Source organism: Cupressus sempervirens, chromosome 8 (assembly GCF_028749045.1).
Source record: "Cupressus sempervirens isolate cs-2001-9-10 chromosome 8, ASM2874904v1, whole genome shotgun sequence".
NCBI lineage: Eukaryota > Viridiplantae > Streptophyta > Pinopsida > Cupressales > Cupressaceae > Cupressus > Cupressus sempervirens.
Genome location: NC_143125.1, coordinates 785,486,146 through 785,491,183, shown reverse-complemented (window position 1 = coordinate 785,491,183; position 5,038 = coordinate 785,486,146).

The window sequence follows — 5,038 nt, the reverse complement described above, 5'->3', positions numbered from 1 at the left end:
TCACAAAGTTTATTTCCCTCTTAAATTTATGATGCACAAGCATTAAGCTTAGATTTTGTGGACCTTATGTTTTGTGTGGTTAGTGTTATGTTTGAGGCATATTGGTGGACCTTGTCCTATGTGCGCATAGGGATTGAAGAGATCGTATTGGAGTTAGAGTTCTTTTGGTGGTTGTTGTTTCTATTTCTTGGGTGAACTTTGGAGATTGTTTCCACAAACTTCACTTTGTGGGAGTTGTCTTATGCAATCTTAAATGTGGATCGTTGGATGACATGTGGGCCTATGGATAAGGCCACTTAATGTTAGATTACCTTATGAGATAGTTATGCATTGTAAACTTGGGACTTGTCCTAAGTGTTAGGTAATCTGCTAGGCTAACTTGTGGTTTGCACATTTATTTAATGTAAGTGTTTATTTAATATAACATGCTAGGTTGACTAGTGGCTTGGTTTAGTATAAGTAGAGGGTCTTTTGATGTCTAGATTCATTCACTCATGAGGGATTTGAGCAAGAGTAGTTGAGAGGAGAAAATTTTAGCAGAGCTAGCAACTAAGTGTGGACTTTTGAAATATGAGCATTTCTTGGTGGCTTGGGAGCTCAAATTTAGGTCTTTCTTGGAGTTTCTACCAGATTTCTTTGTTGTTTCAGATCTGGGCTAGCTATGAGTTATTTAGTTCTCATGAGATCTTGTAGAACTGTTATTGTAATTGCTTTGCATTTGGCTATAACTAGGAAGGCCTTACAACTGGGCATGTTGGATGTAAGTCTTATGATTATATTATTAGTAGTTGATCTAAATCTCTGCATTATATTCTATTGTCTAGTTACTTGCTGGGGGCTAGGTTATCTCCTTTGGAGGTACACTTGTCTTGTACTATATCAAGTGGTATCAAAGAGAAGGTTTGATCTAGTTAGCAATTGTTAGACCATGGGTTGTTGAGATTCCATAAGGAAGATCCATGTTTTCATACTTGTGAAACCCTTTCTTGTTCGTGCGAGGCAGCAAGTTGTGATCTGAGTTGCAAAAAACTTGGGTTTCTCAAAAGGTGTTTGAATAGGATTTGTTACAGAGGGTTTCTAAGGATCTTGGAAGATGCCTTTGAGAAGGTTGGACCCTAGGGACATTGCAGATCTTTGTGATGTAGTGGAGATAAAGATGAAAGAGAAGTGATCTCAGTGGGAAGTTGATTTAACTAATCAAATTGAGGAAATTATAGTTGAGTTTTGTAGATATTACCAGAGTTGGAGTCTATTGATCAGAAAGAAAGTTGTATGGACTATTAGAAAGATTGTTTAGAAAAGAAGTCACTTTGTTGTTGAGTAAGAGGTAAATGTTGACTTTGTTGAAGATTATGAGGTAAGTGTCGGTTTTCATGAGAAGATGAACATATTTGACATGGAAATTGTAGAGCATCTTATTGTCAGTAATGAGATTGTTGGTTATGAGATTTGCATTTTTGATAATAAGGATTTACATATGGATGAGGATTTGCATATGGTTGTTGGTATGGATTTGCATTTATATGTTTCTACTTATATGGTTGATGATTCTATTGTTGTTGATATGGACATGGATCTACATGTTGGTGATATGGATGTTGCTACTAACATGGAGTTGGATTTACATGTGGTTGATGTGGATTCACTTATTGCTAATGAATTGTAGGGATTGTTTGCGATGCCTTATTATGTTCAATTTGTTTCTAGGAGTAAGCATGTTGATTGGGTTGTTGAGATTCATTTGATTCTAATGTTTGAATAGATGAAGAAAATTTGTTGAGTTTTTAGATTTTTTCTCTTGTCCTTGATAGATTGGAAGCCTTTTGTGAAGATGAAGTTGAGTGAAGATATCTCTTTTTGCATTAAAGTATGGGGTGCACTTTTCTATTCACCATGAGAATATCATGTAAGAGTGTTCAGCTTGGATTTTTTGGACCTTATGTTTGGCATGATTAGGGTTATGTTCAATGTACATTGGTGGACATTTTCCTATGTGCGCATAAGGATTGGAGAGATCATATTGGAGTTTGATTTGTTCCTATTTCCTAGGAAGACTTTGGAGATTCTTTCTATGAGCTTCAATCCATGGTAGTTGGCTTATGCGATCTTAGATGTAGATCATTGGATGGTGTGTGGGCCTATGGATAAGGCCACTTTATGTTAGTTTACCTTATGAGTTAGTTATGCATTATAAACTTGGGGCTTGTCCTAAGTGTTATGAAATTTGCTAGGCCAACTTGTGGTTTGAGTGTTTATTTGAGATAACTTTCTAGGCCAATCTATGGTTTGGTTTAGTATAAGTAGAGGGTCTTGTGATGTCTAGATTCATTCATTCATGAGGTAGTTGATAAGGAGTAGTTGAGAGGAGCAAATATTAGAAAAGGTAGAACCTAAGTGTAGGCTTAGGAAACAAGAGGATTGTATTGACAATTTAGCTAGGTTAGACATTTTGATGTTGTCATTTAAGGCAACATATCCATCATATAAAGTGGGAAGATCATGAAGATGAAGTATTGGCATATACTTAGCAAATTGTCTAAGTACATGTATACTTACACAATTGTCTAAGTATCATATAGTTTATCTAGCATAACAAATAGAGTTTTGGTTGGAAAAATTCACAAGCATATCATGGACACGTGCAAAGTTAGGTATGTATACTTGACACTATGATGACAATGTATGCTAGTGCTCAAGTCAGTATGGACATCAAAAACATAGTTATGGATAGATTACTAGTTACAACGGTATATAGGTAAAACATGGTATAATAAAGAAATGGGTATTTTAGGTTAAGGAATTTTTCTTTTTAAAAAATAATTACTTAATTAATTAGGGATGTCATCCTAGATGTTAACCCTAAGTCAGTGAAAGTTAATTTTTCATTTTGTAAATTATATAAAGACATGAAAACTAGGCAGTAATTTATAAATTAGAAAGGTATAAAGGAAAGATTACAAATACGAAGTTTTGTGAAGTATGTATGTGTTATGTGATATGTGAATCTTGATGTATGATAAGAGGAATACGAACTCGGATAAAAGTTTTTTGATGAGAAACAAAGACAAAATTAGATATTAAAGATATCAACAATAGTGTATAATAGGTTTTTGTATCTATCTCTTTGTATTAAAGGAACTACTTTGTATATTGCATGTGTGGGTAGTGGGATCATGTTGTATACATTTTTTATTTATATATACCAACTCCTAATAGGGTTGAGGCTTCTAGCAAGGCCTAGTCCTTTAACAAGGACCAAGACATTATACATATGTAATAGACTCCTAACACAATCAATATCTTTCACAAGATACTTTTGATTAGTGGATCATTTTGTGGGTACCATCCCCACTGGGGTTTTCCCTTAGCCAAGGTTCCCTAGTTAACAAAATATGGTGTGCCGAGTTCTCTTATTGCATGGTTATGTTTACTGTTCAACATAGTTAGTTTACTTTCATATGCAAGTTATAAGATTGTTAATAATATCCAATTTTGGGCTAAAGTTTGTAAAATACTGATTCAGCCCCCCCCCCCCCCCCCCCCCCCCCCCCCTCCCCCCCCCTCAGTTTTTCCTATTTTTAACAATTGGTATTAAATCTCAGTTACTCAGAAGAGGCTTAAGGCTTAACATCTTGAGTAAGATCCCTATGGATATGGAATGGTTACAAAAGAACCTATAAGAAGCTCTTGAGTAGATTGACATTCTCACTAACGAAAGAGATGATTTAAAAGAAAGATATGAGGATGCAAAGGAATACATTGGAAAGTTGAAAGATAAGATTGACCATGTCAAGTGTAAGAAAGAGCCTAAGGATCAAATCAAGGACAATGATGAACTTTCTAGATTACAGATATAAAATAAGATCCTAAAGTGTGAATTGAAGATTACTAATATGAAATTGAGCATGAAGAAAGATGATAGAAAAGTTGGATAAGATCTCAAGTCTAAAAATGAAAGTTTGAGATCTAACCTTACAAAAGTTACATTTGAGCTTGAATCTACTAAGTTGAATTATGCAAAACTTGTGAAGTACAATAGTATTGTGAAAGGAGAGTTAACCCAGTCTAAGAAACAAATTGAGAGATTATATTCTAGCAGTGAGAAGATTGATGAACAAACGCCCTTTTAGAGACCTTTTTATGATAATACTGGTCTTGGATATTTCATTGGAGAAAAATTAGCTAAGAAATATGAAGCTAGAAAGGAACCTAATTCTAAAATCTACCAAAATATGCAAGAAAAAGATCCAAAAAAGATTGATTCGAATCAATCTAATTATACACCTAAGGAGGTTGATCAAGTCAAGAAACCTGAACAAATTGACGAACCTAAGCAATCTAAGAAAACTAAATCACCTAAAGGAGTAAGATATGAATTCAACGATAGATGTTATGCATGTAATGAAGTTGATCATATGAAAAATGACTACACATGCAAGTCATTCAAACTAGTTGGTGATTTTTACTATTATAATTGTCATGGTTTTGGTCATAGAGTAGATAATTGTAACAAACCTAAGTTTGATAATAGTAATAACAATAGTAGAAATTTTAAAGGAACTAACCTTGTATGAAGAAGATCTGAAGAAGGAAACAATGGATCAAGGAACAACATTATATGTTACAAATGTAACAACTTTGGACATATTGCAAGAAATTGTAGAGCACCTGTAAACCAGTCTAGACCTAGATTTGGGAACAATGCACCAATATGTTAGGTGTATAACAAGTTTTGGCATATAGAAAGATTTTTATAATGGATATGAGGCACGATACAAGGAATTCAAACTTTAGAAGAAATATAAGCACAAATGCTAGAAGAATCGATAGGAGCAATGACAGTCAGAAAGACAACATTAAAGAACATGTAGAAGAATTCAAAGAGGTATTTGTCAAAGCTAAAGATCCATCCAGCTCACCTATAGTGTTATAGGAACATTCAAATGAAGCATCTGGAATCAAATTGAAGTCAACAATCATATTTGATTCATCCCATTTGAATTAAGTACTTCCTATTAAAGATCAAGCATCATGAAGG